The sequence below is a fragment of the Artemia sp. Qi Xiang Cuo genome, chromosome 10 (genome assembly GCF_049724085.1).
Source record: "Artemia sp. Qi Xiang Cuo chromosome 10, ASM4972408v1, whole genome shotgun sequence".
In the NCBI taxonomy this organism is placed as follows: Eukaryota; Metazoa; Arthropoda; class Branchiopoda; order Anostraca; family Artemiidae; genus Artemia; species Artemia sp. Qi Xiang Cuo.
Window position 1 is genome coordinate 5,112,130 of NC_142803.1, and position 20,533 is coordinate 5,132,662.

The 20,533-nt window shown below is 35.0% G+C and overlaps 1 long non-coding RNA gene across 1 annotated transcript in view; it reads left to right on the forward strand.

Moving 5' to 3' along the window:
* Window positions 1-403: 403 nt before the first annotated feature.
* Window positions 404-20,533, forward strand: part of LOC148947389 (uncharacterized) — a 39,616-nt gene continuing 19,486 nt past the window's right edge. The window contains exon 1 of the long non-coding RNA XR_016142358.1: window positions 404-475. This is a non-coding gene — a long non-coding RNA (uncharacterized LOC148947389). The remainder of the gene's footprint in view (window positions 476-20,533) is intronic.

Here is a 20,533-nt window from a genome sequence, read left to right on the forward strand (position 1 = left end):
GTACTCTGTGGGACGAGTTTCCATTTTATACAGTAAGCACCATTTGCGTTTTAGCGGGTTTTTAGGAGGGGGCTGGAAAGTTCACAAGAGTGGAAGTGCTGCGCAAAGCCGGAAATCAGCACTGACTAAGTAAAATCAAAATTTCATTTTTATAGTTGATACATGGCATTAGATCCGACATTTCATGTTGGAGAATTGAAAGATGCGGGAAATCACGCGGGGGTGATCCCAAGCAAATTGTCCCATATTTTGAATTTGAAAAGCTTTTGATATGAGCCTGAGCGACGCGAAGCGTCGCGAGCGGCAAATTTTTGGAAAATGACACTTTTTATACAAAATTGACACTATTTTGTCACCCAAAGTGAAACCAAAAAAGGGCTGAATGGCAACCCTGCTGGCTACTTTCAAAAAGAATAAAAAATTCCTAAACTGAATGTCCGCAGTTCCAGAATACAAATTCTGGAATGGAAATAGGGTGAGCACAACACTTTATACCTTTTAACCTGTAAAAATATATTTAGCTATAATAATCAATGGAATTGTAAGTGCGTTCTCCCTTCCCCTTGATGGTCTCATATAGCCTAGGATGATTGAGGGAATTTGCCTATGGATATTTCTGGCAGTTAGGTCAGGGGGAGGGATTGGATTTTGGGTAAATATTTGCCAAATCATATTATTGAGTTACGACTAAAGTGAATATACCAGTCAATGCCTTTTTTATGCTCTTTACAAATATAATAGCCTAATCATTTTTGTCAGAAATGAATTTTAGCCCCCACCCCTATATATACCAATTCAGAGAGGTATATATTTGCACATTAGGGTGTGGGGGTAATTTTATTTCTGATGTAAATGAGAGCTAAGTTTAAACTTTCCCCCACCCCCCTAATGTGCAAGTATATAGGTAGGCCTACCCTGAATTGGTATATACAGGGGTGGGGGCTAAAATTCATTTCTGACAAAAATGATCAGGTAAAATTCTACTTTAGTTACTTTTGGCTATCTTGGAAAGGAGTTTGGTTAGGAAAATGAAACTTTCAGGGATAGATCTACAGGCTAAAGTATGTCCTGGGAAGGTATTTTGAAGTACCTACCTCCACTCCTTCTCCCTCTAGAGGGTCCTGACCTTTGATGACCTTTAAAAATTGGTGTGTTATAAAAGTGAAACCTTGTAATATAGATCTTCTGCTTAAAATGAAGTCTAACAAAATTGTTTTCAGCTTCAAAACTTTGCTCAATCCTCATTTATAGAGTTTTAAAGAAATGCAAATACATTTCCTAAATTTTGAAAATTAACATTGATATGGCTTAAAATACTACTCAAATAACAGGAATTACATTTCCAGAACTAAAGCCAGAGAAAAAGAATCTTACAACTGAAAATTAAGGTACAATGTTGTTTCGTCAAAATTTCAAGAGGTATAGAACTGTCATGTAGGCAAATCCTCTAGAGGGAGAAGGAAAGGAGATATGTACTTCAAAATACCTTCCCAGGACATACTTTAGCCTGTAGACCCATCCTTGAAAGTTTCATTTTTCTAGCCTCACCCCTTTCCAAGATAGGTAAAAGTAACTAAAGTAGAATTTTACCAAATGATCATTATATTTGTAAAGATCATAAAAAAAGGTACCAAGTGGTATATTCATTTTAGTTGTAACTCAATAATATGATTTGGTAAATATTTACTGGGTTTTGAAAAGTAGGTGTTATTTAGACATAGGCTAAGCAATATTGGAAGAATTGTCTGGTATTATTTATGTTATATAATATTAGTGTTACATTTGTTCCCTCAATTAGAATAATTTTTGCATTGCCTACTGTGTATATTTAAAACTTTCTGAAATTCAACCCTGCTAAACTCTGTACCCACAAGTTCTAACAAAACAGTAAAAGTATAGATTATAACCCTCTAGGTCAACAATGTGTCAAAATTTCTGCTTTGAGAGAAACAACCATGATGTATGAGCAGACCAGCCAACCATTATTGGCTAGGCATGTTTACAGTTCAGTATTTTTTTCCTAATATAATGGTTGCAACTGTGGCATGAAAATTAGGTGAATTTTCAGATTAACTTACTAATGAGATAGCTAAGAATGAGACATAGGCCTAGGCCTACATTTAGAACCAGAATTTCATCCTCAATCCAAAAAGCCTAGGTTATAACATTCATTTGGATTTGAAATGATATTTACCCCTCCCCCCCCCCCCCAGTATGTAAATATATACACTGAGTTAGATATATGCCCTTAATTTTTTAGGTCACTGTTTTCTTTACAGGGATTTAACAGTTTGTCCAAGTAGCCAAAGGGAAAATTCATTACATAGGCCTATAAACAATGCTGGGTATATATTTCCATATTAGGGGAGTGGGGCTAAAATTCATTTCCTACACAAAAAGGTATTTTATTTAGATTCAGGATGATGTTTTGATTTTAACTATAATGCCTGTGTCCATTCTATTGTTCAACTGTGTTATTAGCAAGTCAATCCAAAAATTAGCTTAAGCATTTCCATGGTTTCCAGTTAGTCCCATTCTCTGATCTTACTTTCAGTAAAACTTTTGTTTGGACAGGCTTCTTGCCATATTGGAAAATTAAGTTTGGTGAATGAAACTTTCAGGTATAAATCCAGGGCCAGGAATATATCATGAGAAGGTTTTGTTTAGCCAATATGTCTCCCCTTTTCTTATTTCTAGTGCTTCAAAGATTATATAGTTTTGATTGCACAAGAGGTCTATACCAATACAAATTCTGTTATTTCAGTAGAATTTTAATCCATGGAATTTTTTCTTATAGGCTATTTAAGATCCTTTAAGCCTTATAAAGGATCTTAAATAGCCTTATAAGCCTTTTAAGTCTTATTGGCTATTACAGATCCTTTAAGCCTTATAAATTAGCAATGAACAAAGATGGGTGTTGCAAAATACTTTTGGTATATTTTTGGTACTTCTGTGATATACCCCTTACCTAATGTTCTTCTATTATGTTTCTCTGATGCTCAATATAAATGAAATATACAGAAGTAAGATAAAAATATAATACTTTAAAATTGAATTTGGGCTATATATTTGCACATTAGGGGGTTGGGGGTAAAGTATAGCGGGTATGCATGCCTAATGTGTTAGGTACAATTATTCTGCATGTTATATAGTAAGAATTGTTTTCTAACTTCACACTGCCCAAATACTTTACCCCCATCACCCCCTAATGTACAAATATATAGCCCAAATTATATATTTTATATCTATTCTGTCACTTCTCTTTGTCCTGTCTTACACTAAGCTGAAAGAAACTAACCAAAAAAATGGTTCTATAATGCATCAATGAATGAACAACTTGAGCAGTAGGGGGTTTATCGTACAAGTACCTTTTTTTGTGGTAAAGGTTTTGACTAGGAGCTATTATGAAGGAAGCATATTAAGAAAAAAAATCATACTTTATAATTTGCAGAATAATCATAGCTAACATGTTTTGACTGCAGCTCCAGGTACTTGTGTATTATAGCAATCACACCCAAGAAGTGAAGTTAGGTTAATCTTAATGATATGATGAAACAAATATGATAAAAATATGATGAAAGAAATAAACTGCATATCAAATAAACTATAGTAACAAATGGTATTTTACTGTTGGCAAACCATGTATTGACATGCAAACCAATTTTTTCAAATACAGCCTAGTTGTACACTTCCAAAAAGGATCCTTCTTGAAAAAGTATAAAGCCATGTTGTGTCCATTGATAAACAGTTTTGTTTTGGGCTACACTTCCTTATTGTGGAAAAGTGTAATTGCCTCTTCTTCACTCCTTGGCAAATTCAAAATCTTCATTTGAACATCCATGGTCAAACACTATCCACTATTTTTATGTTGCAAACCAAATGAGCTTTATTGCTTTGTTCCAACCAACATTGTCCAAATATTGGCATAGTTGCTATGATACAGAAATGCCCAGCCCCAATATACACTCCCCCTCTCTAATGTGAAAATATATAGCCAAAATTATATATTCTTTGTGCATACTTCTATGAATTTCTCTTGTTTTTCTGGTTCTTGTTTCTTACTCTAGTGTATGTCTTTGTCAGTTTTAGCAATATGCTCTGTTACTAGAGCTGTAAAATAGATCCTGATTTAGCTAAAGCAATACTTAGGACTCAATGTGTTGACAGCAGCAACCATATGAAAGGAATAATCCTTTATAGATGAATTGTACCTTCAGGATATCCAATTAAATCCAAAAACTTTTTCATCATAAAAGTCAATAATGCATTATATCACAGCACAAAAGATAATCCAATTGGATTCAAAAACCTGTTCTTCACAGTACAAAGACTAGTTCAGGATGCCCTTAGTGAAGAGTTTCTGTATTTCATTGCATGAATTGAATTTGCTCAGGTGACCACACCATAGGTAGAATTAATCAAATCACTGTCTTGTAAGGAAGAATTGTTCCAGTGAGTAGCTAGGCCCAAGTTTTTCCCCACTATCCACTGCTAATTGATTAGGGAACCTCCACATTTATGCACTCTCTCTAAACAGTATACCTTTTTGTTGTAGGGGAGAGGAGGGCAAAATTGCATGGGGGCAACTCTGTACATGAAACCCTTGTCTAAAGTTTTTGAGCTAATCCATTCAAAAAATTCCCACTAGATAACCTTCATGTGACTAACACTTGCTGCAAGCTTTAGATTTTGGATCAGAGAGACAACCAAGAAAAGAGGTAAAGAAGTTTTTATATACTTGCTGGAAATCATGGCACATGTAGTCTTTATTGAAGGTATTATAGGCTAGGTCTTTGGCTGTAAGTTATCAACAGAGATGTAATGCCCCTGCTGTTTGCATGACAATTTTCATCAGTAAATGTTGGTTTATTATCCACAAAAAAATAAATAATTTTTTAAATGCCATCACTAAAAGGTGACTTAAGATGCTGTTTTTGGGGCAACTATGGATGCTTTATGTGAATTTCTTTTGCATGGAAAATGGAATTAGATGTAGCTGGGGGTAGAAAATTGTTAAGTATTCCAGTTTTGTTATGGAGGACCAGCAGGCTTCTTTCTATTCTATGTCTCAAAGAATTCAGTGACATGATCTGTGTAATATTTGAGTTTTTTTTTCTTCAGATGCTGGCAATTGTAATTTTCTTTTACTGATGGTTTGCAACTACTTCTAAGTGAGGGGTGGTCTTTCTAATCCAGAATTAGTCAGGTGTGCTGTTGCTCTATTTGTAAATGGGAATTTTTCCATTTCAAGCAACTGCAGAAGAATTTTCTTTAAAGAAGATTACCCTTGTGGATGCCATGAGACAATGCAAGGCAAAAATGTAAGATATCAAGCAGGTTCTCAAGATCTTTTACTCCCAAACAAGAGAAAGAGCTCACTGTATACCTTGAAAATGCTCTCTGCTGAACCATTGGCTGACTCCCTATGTAGCAAGAAAGTTAGCCTACCAATGGGCAATAACACAGAATACCAAATTTCTGTCATATTGGGAACTGAATAAAAGACAGGATTGGACTTGATAAAAGGGTTCATCAAATGGGGCCCCACCCTGTTCAACATCTACATAAATGAGCTACCCGTCATCACCAGCAACAAAACCACCCTATATGCGGATGATTTGAAACTCATAGGTCCTGCCAACACCTCTTCTTCCATCCAATCAACCACATGTGCTCCTGGGTCAAAAGATGGCTGCTGGAATTCAACGCAGAAAAATGCAAGGTCATACAGTTCGGACACAAAAACCCCAAACATCAGTACCTCATGACCCAAAATTCTGGAAGTCACCACACAATTGAGCCTGTCCAGGAGGAGAGAGACCTTGGCGTCATTGTTGACTCCCAGTTGAAATTCAGCTCCCAATCACAGAAAATCTCAGCCAATGCTAGTAGAGCCCTAGGCATCATCAAACACAGCATCACCAGTAGGAGTAAACACGTAATCACCAAACTCTACAAAGGATTAGTATGACCTAGACTGGAGGTGGGGACGATACTGACCACCCCTCGATTCAAAAAGGACCAGGCTGTTCTTGAGCAAATCCAACAAAGGGCCACTAAGATGATTGTTGGCATGGAAAACAAGACATACAGTGAACGGCTGAAGGAACTCTATCTCCCCTCCTTAGTATACAGACAGAAACGTGAAGACATGATCCAGGTGCACAAACTCCTCTCAACCAATCGAGAAAATGAGATTCTTGAGATCGACACCTCCCACAAAACACGAGGACACCCTAGACGAATCCGCAAACATCACGCTACAACTGGAGCAAGATGCAATTTCTTCTCGAATCAGATTGAGAACCTCTGGAATAACCTCAAGGAGGACACTGTTGCTGCTGAATCAACAGACGCTTTCAAACACCTTCTGGATGCTGAGTGGAAAGATACACTGTGGAAGTTTGACTGGGAAGCACCAGAATCTTCCACCAGAACTTAACCAACTACAACAGTCATCATAAGGAGTGATTCAACAGGATCGAAAGTCCTTATTTCACTCCAAGCTGTGATTTAAGGTAATAAAAACCTGAAAATACAAGCCAAGTTTGTGCTGCTGGCTTTAATTCCATTGTAATTAGTTACTTCTTTCAAAATCTTCAGGGTTTGCATTGCAAGTACTGTTTTACTCATGGTTGAATTTGGAACTGCACTGAAATAGGAGTACCCACAGTTATGCTGGCCCTAAAAGTGATTGGTAAAAACAGAGGAAACAGATGGTACAAACTATGTTGGCAGAAAGAGGGGAAAATATCAAATTCAAGTTATTTCAAAAAGAGCCAATTGTCTGCCAGCTGAAGTGACAAACTGCCCAGACCTAGTTGAAAAGAATGCTCCAGTTCCTTCCAATGTGGATGGCCCTTACCCTTGTTCAGTTCATGCTTCATCTCCTGTCTTGATGGATCAACAGCAGTCAACACCAAATTTTCCTATGGCTCTAACTTCTGTAAGCATGAGACAATAACCAAAGACAAGATTGGCATGAACTATTTTTTTTGGTACAATAATAAAGCATACAACATACAATAGAACACAAATAGCACTAATAGAATATAGAACCAAGTCCCAGGTCCTCATAAGCTAGCCACTAATTTTTAATTACAGTGCAAAACCAACTAAGGCTAAAACAGCTACAGCCTCCTCTTCCTCCACTCTATTCTGACCCCTCTATGGCCCTAACATCTGAACAAAAAAAACACAAATATTACACAGGTCATGTCACTTAATTCCCTGAGGCATAGAATAAAAAGAAGAGGTCGAGGCCGAAGGCCTCGACCGAGTCCGTTGGTTTTGAATTAAAGTTATCAAGTGCTCCCTTTTTAGCAATCATGGTTGCAGCAGCAGCTGCAACCTAGTAAAGACCAAACCACAGCCCATAGTAATCAAAAGCTGAAAAACGTGTTTTCAAAGAAACTGTCTGGTGAAAAAAATCTCCATTTAACACTGAATCAGGAATGATAACTATTGTTTTGGTTAATTTTAGGAGTAAAGGTTTATTGCAAAAAGAAATTTATGGATTATTGCAAAAAGAAATTTATTTCGAAAAAGAGCCTGAAACCCCTTGAAAATGGCGTCAAATCAAATTAAAAAGTGCACCAATGGAATCAGCATGGTTGAAAACCTGTTGTAGGATAATTACAGTCCTCCACCTTGAACACCAAGGAAAATGACTTTTTTGCATGGGTAGCACTGATGTGTGTCCCTTTTTTTATTCTTTTTATTCTAGAAGGGCTAGGGGGTGGACAGAGCATCATAGAGAGGTGTGTAATAGCTCATTTGAAAGGGAGTTAAATTTTTAAGTGCCCTTTTTAAGTGAGCAAAAAGATTGGAGGACAGACAGCCCCCCATCCCTAACGGCCCCCTCCCCCCAAGCTCGTCCAATAACTATTTTGATATAGTCATTTTGTTCAACATAGTTCAAAGGTCCAATATATATGGTTCCGATGATGATATGACTATCCATAGTCCCTGGGGAAGGGCTGTATGTGGTATTGGGCATATGGATATTGCACGTATCAGTATCATGCATATTGGTATTGCATGTATTGTATCAGGAATATCGGTATTTGCTGTTGTTTTTTTTTAGTCATTTTCTTGGCTCATTTTTTTAAAGCATGTCCCGGCAAGGTATTGTCATTGCAGCGGCAGCTGCAACCTAGTAAAGAGCGAACCACAGCCCATAGTAACCAAAAGTTAAAAAACGCGTTTTGAAAAAAAACTGCCTAGTGAAAAAAAATTCCCATCTGACACTGATACAGGAACGTTAACTATTATTTCGGTTCGTCTTAAAAGTAAAAGTTTTTGCAAAAATAAATTTATGTTGATTTCATAAAAAAGCCTTATACCCCTCAATAATGGCGTCATATCAAAATGAAAAGTGTACCATTGGAATCAACGTGGTCAAAACCTTGTACAGGGAAGTTACAGTACCCCCTCCCTGAACAACAAGGAAAATCACTTTTGCATAATTTATAACCCTTGCCCCTGGGCTCTGAGGGGTTGTGTCCACCCTATAGACATTGTTATAGGATTTTTGGACTAGAAATAACAAAATAGCTATCTCACAATTTCAATTGAATACCTTTCGGGAAAAGAGGATGTCAGGAAGGGGAGGGCTAGTTGCTCTCCATTGCTTTTGACTCTTAAAAGGGAACTAGAACTATACATTTCCAATCAAATGAGGTTGTTCTAAAGTTCACACGACCACCCCATCCATAAAAACCTCATATACCTCTGGGGAATTGAGTTAACCCCAAAGGCCTTGTTATCTGATCTTTTGACTGTTTTTGAACATAACGCAATATAAAAATTTCTATTGGATGCATTTGGGGAAAATACGACGTGAGGGGGGGGGGCTATCCTCTGATCACTTTGACTCTTAAAAAGGGTAATAGAGCTTCTCATTTCAAATCCAATGGGCCCCCTCCGAAGTTTAGACGACTACCCTTTGCATAAGAACATAATATGCCCTTAGGGTATAATCTATAACCTTTGCGGTGGGGGCTGTGAGGAAGGGGCAGGGTTGTCATCCTAAAAAACATAATTTCCAGACCTTTCAACTACGCTGAACAAAATCATTATCTAAAAATTGTGATTAGACGTGTTTGGAGAAATGATGGCAGTGCAGGGGGGGGGGGGCTTGTTGCCCTCCAATTACTTTTAACTATTAAAAAGGGCACTAGTCTTTTCAATTTCTAATTGAATGAGCTCTTTTTGAAGTTTCAACGACAACAAATGGCCATATCGGGGGTTGTAATCCTCTAAGACATAATTTTCGGGCTTTTCAACTACGCTGAACAAAATGGCTATCTTAAAATTTTGATTAGGTGTGCATGGTAAACTGAAGAGAAATGTTTTAAATTTCACATTTCAGAGAAATCTTGTGTTCATGCCGTTGTTCCCCAGGGAGCTAGCATGTGCCCCCCCCCTATTGAATATTCCCTCTTCCCTACGGAAAATATCCCCCTCCCTTTCCCCCTGAAAATACCGCATTTTCATTAGAAGGGAGATTTGAATTTCTAACTTCCTTTTTAAGTCAGAGGCAGGCGTATAGCATTACCTATAGTAAAGACCCATAAGGGCTTAATATATTAATATTAGTTCATGTATTTTATTTTCCCAGAGACATTTCATGTGGAAGGTGTGGATGAAATAACTTTGGAGGGGGTTCAGTCGATTTGGAATCCAAAGTTCTTATGCCCTTTTCTAGATTTAGCCTGCTTTTCAACCATTTGCTTCTGGCTACAGTGTCTTTAGGAAATTCTTATTCTAGTTTAACGGCGTTTCAGCTTGTGTTTCAGCAGTTATTTTGAAAGAATCTTCAGGTAAATACAGAGTTAGTCGTAAGGAAGCGACGAGGGGAAAATGAAGTAGAAATTGATATACAATCCTCAAGGCTGTATCCAGAACTTTTTTTTGTGGGGGGGGGCATCAAAACTGGCACAGTCACCTGAATCAGAATTGAAGTCTAAAGGGGAGGATCTAGATTTGCCAGCAGGTCCTATTGAAGACGTCTTAATGATTGTGATGAGGTGACTGAATGTTCCGTTATTATGGTCCAGTGCATAGTTAATAAAAGTCATCAAAATGTTACAAACTTATTTTTTACTTGTGTTCGGTGCTTTTATAAATAAATGAAAAATAACATGTATATGATATAAAAAATGTTGGTGAATACGGCTTATCCAATATGTAAGGCTGTTAGGTTAACATTTCTTAGGTTTAAACGTAAAGAAATATTGCTAATATGATTTTAGTTCCAAATAATAGTAAATATGTTTTTTTTATGAGTTAGTCGTAAGGAAGCGACGAGGGGAAAATGAAGTAGAAATTGATATACAATCCGCAAGGCTGTATCCAGGACTTTTTTTGTGGGGGGGGACATCAGTAAATATTTTTTTTTTTTTTTTTTTTTTTTTTTTTTTTTTTTTTTACAAAATGGATGTCCAAAATCACGTACTGTCCATGTGCTGAGGTGTTATCCTAGGCACAAGATTGCTAAAGGGATAAACTAGACTGTTAATTAAATTGATGAAACTCTAGATAAAGGAGCGATACCTTTATTAAGCACAGGAAAATCAGAATCATTAAAAAATCTCATTAAAAGCTGAAAGTGATGCTTAAAAAGAAATGCTCAACTGGTCTTGTAGCTGCAGGGCAACTCTAAACCCCAATTTTACACCGTATTTCCTAGGGAGTAACTTATTTTACCAATTGTATTTGCCGAATAGTTATTTTGCGGTAATTTTACAACACTTCTTTTGACTATTAAAAAGGGCAATAGCCATTTCGATTTCCTATTGAATGTGCTCTTTTCGAAGTTTTTACGACAACTCTTTCTATGCGAAGGTCTAAAAAAACAAACAAATAAATAAAGATTACATTGTGCCCACTCCGCTCTTTATTTAGGCAGCGCTACAGCGCTGCCTAAATGATTTAACACGCAAAGATATTTATCCTTTTTAGTTTTTTTTTAACCATTTGTTTTCTCTTTTGGTCTATTTTTGTTCGTTGTTTGTTGAAAAAAAATATTCAGTTGTTGTGTCAATAATTATTTTCCGAATGCAACTTAACATACTCCTTGAAATATAAAAGATTGACTTTAAGGCAAATAATCGTACATTTAAAACTTTCCTATATCGTGATTTTTCATTGAGAGAGCAGCCTATATCGGTGACAATGAAAGCAGGCCGAAACATCAAAGGTGATTATTTTAATCCAGTTCAAGTTTGCCTTTTCTTGTATATTATTATATAATACTACTATACTATTATTAAATAATACTATTATTATATAATATTATTATAATATATTACTATATATTATTTGGTATCCAAACTGCAAAAAGTGGTTGGAGCCTCTAAAAAATCTGCAGTTGCTTCTGTACCTAAGTATCGACGATTAGATTTTTACCTGCTGTTTGTGTCAGGTCTGGTGACTAGAGTCAACAGAAGAAGATTTGTTGCCAATTGCATGCTAGATACTATCCTAAAATACACAAAATATGACCTGGGACAGGAACGTCCAAGAAATTTCTTCATAGAGGGGCACAGTAAGTGTTGAGCATTACTGGCACATGATTTCATACGGCACCACGGATATATATCATTGCTGCAGGGAAATAATATTTTCTTTCGTATTTTTATCCTATTCGAATACAAAATTATGTTCCTAACCATTGAATGAATTTTATTAGCAGTTTATAATTCAGGCATCAAATGGTTTATTAAGTTTTGTAGATTAGTAAAAGTTTCACGTGCTTTTAATTTTTGTCATGTCATGCCTTTTTTGTACAAAACTCCATTTCATCTTATCTGTTGACTGTGGACGTTTAATGCTTTTTCCATTCCATATGTCAAGATTCGTGTTTTGGATCACAGACATGGATTTCCAGAAGGTGAATCTTGCTGTTTAGATGATCAGTTAAAAAAAGCCCACTCGGGGAGAAAACTTTATGAGTGTAAGATTTGTAAGAGAAAATTTTCTAAGAGGCACAATTTGGAATTACATCAAAGAAAACATTCTGGGGAAAAACCATACGAGTATAATATTTGTAAGAGAAAATTTTCTCAGAGGCAAAATTTGAAAATGCATAAAAAAACACATTATGGCGAAAAGCCCTATGAAGGTACTATTTGTAAGAGAAAATTTGAAAGTACATCAAAGAATACATTCTGGAGAAAAACCCTATGAGTGTAAAATTTGTAAAAAGCAATTCTCCTTAAAGAGCAGTTTAAACTCACATCAACGAATTCACTCTGATGAAAGCCCCAATGAGTATAAAATTTGTAATAAAAAATTTTCCACAATGAGCAATATTAACTCGCATCAAAGAATTCACTCAGGTGAAAAACCTTATGAGTGTAAAATTTGTAAAAAAAAACGTTCTCCATAAAGAGCAATTTAAAATCACATCAAAGAATTCACTCAGGTGAAAAAAACCCTATGAGTGTAAAATTTGTAAAACAAAATTCTCCATAAGAAGCAATTTAAATTCACATCAAAGAATTCACTCTTGGGAAAATCCCAATGAATGTAAAATTTGTAAAAAAAAAAATTCTCCACGAAGAGCCATTTAGACTCACATAAAAGAGTTCACTCTGGTGAAAAACCCTATGAGTGTAAGATTTGTGCGAAGAAATTCTCCCAGAATGGCAATCTAAAATCGCATCAGAAAATGCATTAAGGGGAAAAACCCTATGAGTGTGAAATCTGTAAGAAAAAGTTCTCCTGGAAACAAAGTTTAATATTGCATCAAAGAAATCACTCTGGTGAAAAACCCTATGAGTGTAAAATTTGTGTAAAAAAGTTCTCCTAGACAAGCCATTTATAATCACATCAGAATATTCACTCAGGGGAAAAAGCCTATGAGTGTGAGATTTGTACAAAAAAGTTCTCCTGGAAGCAAAGTTTAAAATTGCATCAAAGAATGCACTCTGGTGAAAAACCCTGTCAGTGTTAAATTTGTGAGAAAAAATTCTTTCCATTCGGCAGTTTAGAAACTCATCAAACAATTTATATCAGGGAGAAGCCCTATATGTGAAATGTTATGAGAAAAAAATTCTTCAGGAAGAGAAATTTTCAACCGCAGGAAAGAATTTATGGCAAAATTCTCCCAAACTTAAAATCCCAGAAAGAAAATGCACTCGTTTGAAAACTTCTAGGAATATACCAGCTACCATGATATACCAACAGTTTTTTTCTCTTCTTAGATTCTGAAAGCAGATCAAAAATTTTCCTGATTGATTCTAATTTTAAAACCCCTCCTTAATTTCACCAACAACTTTGATAACTAAATATTTCAAGTTCCACAGTGTTGAAAGACGAAATTTCATGTTTGTTACAAGATCACTATTGTTCATAAACAACATCACTAAAAAAACCATATTTAGATCATTTAAGCGTCTCAAATTTTAAGTGTGTTTCAAGTATATTTCCCTGGAAAGTGTACTTTTTCAAGCCAATATTTTTTGTTTTCCACAATCTCTCTACTTGTCTTTCTCCTGTGATATGCTTCAACATTATCTAGGAGAGTTTAAAAGTTTATGTTATGTTATTTTTATGCAGCCTTGAAACTTAAATGTTTCAACTTCAGTTGACGATTTTGCCGTCATTCGATAGCTGATATTCACTTTTATCCATCTATCAAATTTAAGTTTTAATACTTGCTTTGCTTTTTTTTACATTACAGAAAGATTCCTATTTTATAAGTACTTTTATATCTTTATCTATAGTCCTGTGGTGTTTTGTCGTAATTAATGAGTAACGGCAATAAGAATATATAATGTTTACTAATAAGAAGACCAATGAAGAAGAGAAAAGGTGTCAGATCTCTTAATCGTCCTGTACGTCAATTTAGACAAGGTGAAATCTACTCTCTACAATTTTGCATAAGCTTCCTAAGAGGTAGAATCCTTATGACCCTTATGTAAGAAGGGGCTTGAGGAAAATTCGAAGTAATATCGTAGTTCTAGCTTGGTAAATAGATAGATTTGTATGGGATGATATAAGTATCACGTTGTTTCTGTGCAATTCACAGCTATAGGATGACTTCATAATCACTTCATATGGAGCATAAATCTTAACATAGGGAAAATCTTATCCTAATAATCTAACATAGATATAGGAGTAAATCTAAGAATAGGGATAATATAACATAGAATAGGGATAATCTAACATGTACATAAATCTTGACATAAGGAGCATAAATCTTAAACATCTTTTCTAGTCGGTATCTAACCAAAAGTATGAAAAGGAACCTTCTTCTATGTAAAACTCCGGAAAAACCCCCTTTTGTATGGATAGTTTGAAATAAAATAAAATAATGCATTTGGGGGGAAAACCCCTATGATTATAACATTTGTGAGAGTTTTTTCCTGGATGATCAGTGTGAAATTTCATTTAAGAATGCACTCGGGGGTGTGTGAAATTTGTGAAAAATAATCTTCTCAAACATGCCATTTATAATTGCATCAAAGATTACATTCTGGGAAATACTCTATAATTGTAAAGTTTGTAAAAAAAACAATCTATGACATTTATGGAGAATTTGACAACAACCTATGGACAATTTGGCAGTTTATCAAAGAGTTTACTCTTGGAAAAAATTCTGAATTCAGAATTCGTGAGAAAAAAAATTCTCCCAAATGAGCAGTTTGAAATTGTATTAATAAATACACACGGGGGATGGCCAGAAAAGTAAAAAATTTGTGAGAAAAATTCCCTTGTATGGACACTTAGGACTCTACAACAACTAATCCATTTAGACGAAATACCAAAAGTGCAACTTTACATAATAACAATGTTACGCAGGTGTAAATGTTAGGAACAGTTTTTCAGATCTTATCTTAATAAATTGGAAAATAATGGTCTGAATTTGATTACAGGAAGCTGTCTCATATTTCAATTTTCTGATACACCTACGCTTAGTTAACCACATCATTAAGGCAGTGAATAATGATCTGAACTCGGGAAGTGGACTGAACTTCACTTGTGATAATCAGCTTTTTGCACAATTTATTGAAATCGGCATTAAATTTATTAAAAAGTCTATATTGTAAGACTATTCGTGAATTTGTTACGTACTACAATTCTTAAATAGCTGAGTTTTTTTGTAATTAATCATTAAATTGTAACATGATCATTGCGGTTATTTTTTAGCCTCATTAGTGTTTTTAGTCTCCTTGTGCTTTGACTCCTTGTCTCCCTATGGTTTTTATATTTGTTATTTAAATTTAGTGATACAGTATCGTATCGTATTAAGAGTGTTTAACGTAATGATTCAAGTCAACGTTGTTTCTGACAAGGCCTGAATATCAATAGTTTGTTTCTTTTTCAATTTGTAACATTGTCATGCAAGCTTTGTCAGAAGAACTTAAATGTTGTTCTCTTTAAATATTCTTCGACGATAATCATGGTGGAAAATGGTATGCTAGTAGGATTCGTAGAACTGGAGTGGGGCATGTTGAAAATTGTGTAAATTGGGGACGTATACTGTCCCTCTCTTTGTTGAACTAGCGTATAGACTGGATTCTAGAAAGTTGCCTGGAGTTTTGTCAGTGTTGATATAGGATTGTCCGTTAAAATGTCTAATCCAGACCACGCGGATCATTTTGCTGGTGACCCATCAACTTCCCAAGCTGTAACATGGATGTCCAAAGTAATATCAACAAATCTCAAGCAATTTTATCACTGCCCCTCTGTCAATTGTGCTACCCATAGGGGATCACCATAAAGATAACAAATACTGTATATGAAGCCGATAATAGTACTCATGACACCCCTGAAATCTAGAGATTCTTATAATTTTCTCTATAGTTTCTTGTAGTCTCCGTATAAATGGACTATTTATTGAATTGTTTTTAATCTTCAATCTGTTGAATTTTCACTGCATTCCGAAATAAATTTTTGCAATCCATTCCTCCTTCTGAAAACGAACATTTTCAAAGTATAAATAGTATGGCTTAAACGCAGGGATTTTTACTTTGGCTTTAGGAATTCATAAGAAATCATATGATATTTGTTGTCAAAACAAGATCTATAGCCAATGTAGTTCAAACGCAATGTGTTGTTCAAGGATTTTGTTTCGGGTGGGGGGGGGCGGGAGGTAAAAAACTTAAATGAAATATGCATTTTTGCTACTTTTTCACGATTCAGGCAAAAATTCCGGGAGGGGGTGGGCTCAAACCCTATAACCCCTCCCCCCTGGATACGGCATTGGAATCGATTGATTAGTCTGATCCGTTTTTAGTTTATTTTTGTTTGATGTTTGAGACACTTAAGGTTCATGATTAATCCAAAAATTTCGTATATGTTCTTATATCCCTTGAAAAATCTATTCTATTAAGTTGGGAATTGACCATTCATGTCCATGATTTGGAAGTCTTTGACTTCAGCTGTGCTCGCAAAATTTTGAGGTTGCGATGCTCTCGACAGGATTTTAAGTGTCTCTATGTGCTGTAACATGGATATGCTGTAATATCGAACCCACCGGCATTACAGTCTAACAGAAGAGCCTCCCCCTTGCTTTACCTTGTCCCGGGAAGACATAATGACTTCATCATCAAGCAAAAGTTTCTTTGCTTATTAGGCTTATGCGACGAGGTGATTAATCGAAAAATCGATGAATAACTGTTAGAAATTACCTTTGAACCGTTGGCAAATTTTAAATGTTTTTAATCTTTTAAACTTAAAAATACAGAAACCGGCAAATGATATGAAAAATCGTGAATACTTCGAGATTTCAGGGGTACCACAGATCCAAGTTAATTTTTCAAGAGGTTTGTTCAAGATTATTTCAAGAATTTCATCGAAAATAAGTATGTTTCAAGTCCAAAAGGTTTAATTTAATTACTATTAGTTGTATGATAAAGGTTAGAGGACTGAATATTAGAAGGTGATTGTCCCAATCCAAAAAATATCTATGAAAATAATAAAAAAAAAGAACAAGAAACCTTAATTCTATAATCAGAAAAGAAAAGGGAAGGCTCTGCTTTCTACACTGATACCGCAACAAACAGACTTGAAAAAGATTCAACATTTTCTTGATCGCCCATCATCAAGGAAAAGAGACAAAAGTTAAGACAACTATTACAAAATAGAAAGGGCAGTCATGGGGGACTAAAAAGTGTAAATTTTAAAATGTAAATAAAATATGTAAAAGCGAATGGAATATTAAAAAATAATAGAATGCTCCTTACAAGAGAGCATTACATACAACGAAAATATATATGAAACATAAATAAAAAGATTAAAAACAAATTTTAATATCTTTTTTTAGCACTTTTATTCAGTGATGGGCGTAATACATTTCAACTGGAGTTTTAGAGTAATAAGTTGACTAGAGTTGAACTATAGTCAATCAAAGTCTAAGAACTGAACACAATCTTTACTACAAACTGTATCCTTTAATTACACAGAATTTTATGTTACTTAAATTTTATTCCGTAATTTATTTGACAGTAGGTCAACTACTTTCTGGTAGAACGAATGCTGGATTTCGGGTTAGCTGACGATATGCGTCGGTCCATGTTGACTTAAAGATTCAGGAGGTAATGACAAAAATCCTAGAAACAGGTTTTTAATTGGTAATAAGGCACTAAAAACAGATTTGGCTAGCAATTAATTCTGTCTCTTTAAAGTGTGTTCTAGCACATAGTGTTTTAGCAATTGTTTTATATCAGGGCTATTTGAAATTTTTCTATCAGAAGAACCAATACAAGAAGTCAAACTTCAAAACAGCTAAAATAAGTAGGAAAAAATAAATTAGACCTTAAGCTAGGAGAAGTTACAGGGAGTATGATATTCAAACCTCTTAGAAACATTAAGCTAACGAAGGACTAAAATATTATATTTTTGTTGGAACACTAAAGAGCCATAGTATAAAAAGCAAAACAGCTGAAACAAACTGATTACCAACTTAAAACTAAAACCAAAAGAAATTACTGTAAATTAAACAATGAGTTTAATTTTTCAGATCAACTTCAGAAGCTATACAATTAATTTAAAAAATACTGTTTGGGTCAGGATTAAAAATTGCCGAAGAAGTTTCTGCGGCCTACAAATAGCAACCCATACTATGGATTCTTATAGAAAAAAACTGAAGATATGTACAATATTACATTTTCCATGAAATAGACTATGACAGTAAAAAACGAACATAAATTAATTTGAAAAAACTTCCAACAAAATAAGTTTTTCAAAGAAAGGTAAAGAGCTCCATTAAGCCAAGAATGAGCAAAAATAAAGTCAAATAATCTTCTTAGCGTAATACTACCACAAATAATTATCAATAAATAAATGAAACTCAAAACGAGCAAAAATTAAAATTGATAGAACTGATAACCCCTATGCCTTCTCAAGACTAGAACACAGTTTGCGCTTTACTGAAAACAATATGCGTTTGAAATGTTTTCACTTTTCTTACTTTCATGAATTCAAAATTATCAAAACTTTAAAGAATAAATATGACAATCCATGTTCAATTACAATTCATATGTCAATTTAACCGACTATCCACGGTCATTTGTTTTTTTGTTGTTGTTTCTTTTGTTTTCAGTAAAGCGCATATAATAAAAAATTGGTTAAAATCTTCAAAATATAAAGCAAAAAGGCTTAATTGAAAGAAGAGTCTTTTTACTTTTTACTTTTTTTACTTTCATAAATTAAAAATAACCAAAACATTATGGAATGAATATCGGTATGTATCAATTAAACTGACAATCCACAGTCATTTTTTTTTCAGTAAAGCGCCAAAAAATGGTTAAAACCTTCAAAAAAATAAAGCAAAAAGGCCTAATTCAAAGAAAAGTCGAACTTATAAGTCTTGTGAAGCTGAGTGACAGGCAATGACTCGAAATACCCCGACTGGGATATGTATAAACCCGAGGAAATACTAAAAATATGAAACGAATCTTAAAATATGGAAAAAAATTGTTAAAACCTTCAAAATATTAAGGAAAAAGGAATTAGTCAAAGAAAATTGAACTCAAACAAGTTTACTATACAACGCCTTAGCCTCTAGCGTATGTATTTGGAAAATAAACTAAAAATATAATCCAAGAAAATGTAGGGCCAGTGCGGTCAAACGCTCAACCACTAGGAATGGTTAGTGTTCTAAGGCTAGCTCCCAAAATCTGAGTTTGATCAATCTAAAAAATAAGGAAAAAATTGGCTAAAACCTTCAAAATATTAAGGAAAAAGGAATTAGTCAAAGAAAATTGAACTCAAACAAGTTTACTATACAACGCCTTAGCCTCTAGCGTATGTATTTGGAAAATAAACTAAAAATATAATCCAAGAAAATGTAGGGCCAGTGCGGTCAAACGCTCAACCACTAGGAATGGTTAGTGTTCTAAGGCTAGCTCCCAAAATCTGAGTTTGATCTATCTAAAAAATAAGGAAAAAATGGGTTAAAACCTTCAAAATATTAAGCAAAAAGGCCTAATCATAGACAGCGCAATAGCACTGCCTAAGTAAAGACCACTGTGGGCACAAAGTACTATTATTTTTTTTTTCGTTTTAGACCAGGCACTTCGTATCGAAAGAGTTGTCGTAGAAACTTCGAAAACGGCTCATTCGATTGGAAATTGAAAGGGCTAGTGCCCTTTTTAATTTTCGAAAGGGATTGGAGGGCAACTAACCCCCCTCCCACGCCCACCATTTCCCCAAACACATCCAATCAAAATTTTGAGATAATCATTTTGTTCAACATAGTTGAAAGCTCCAGAAATTATGTCTTTGAGGATGAAAACCCCCATAAGCCCTCAGGGCAAGAGTTGTATGTCATGGGGGTATATAAGGTATATATAGAAAGGGTGATCGTATAAACTTTGGAGGGGGCACATTGGATCGGTAATAAGAAATTCTAATGCCCATTTTAATATTCAGAGTGATCGGAGGGTGGATACCCCCCCCCCATACCTCGTATTTTCCTGAAATGCAACTTATAGAAATTTTTGAGATTGCTATTTGTTGTCGTAGAATCTTCGAAAAAGCCTCATTCCATTGGAAATTGAAGGGGTTACTGCCCCTTTTAATAGTCATCAAAAGTGATTGGAGGGGAACAAACCCCCCTCACACGCCAACCATTTCCCCAAACACATCTAATAATAATTTTGAGATATACATTTTGTTCAGCGTAGTTAAAAGGCCTGGAAATTATATCTTTGAGGATGACAACCCCTACAGCCTCAGGACAAGAGTTGTAAGTTTTGCCCTGAGGACATTGAGGTTTATGTAGAAAGGTTGATCGTATAAACTTTGGAGGGGGCTCCTTGGATTTGTAATCAAAATTTCTACTGCCCTTTTTAAGATTCAGAGTGATCGGATGATTGATCATCCCCCTCCCCCTCACCTCGTGTTTACCCGAAATGTAACTTATCGAAATTTTGAGATGCCCATTTGTTGTTGTAGAAACTTCGAAAAAGGCTCATTTGATTGGAAATTGAAAGGGGTAGCGCCCATTTTAATATAAAACAAAAGTGATTTGGGGGGAACTAACCCCCCTCAGACGTCTAACTTCTCCCCAGACAGA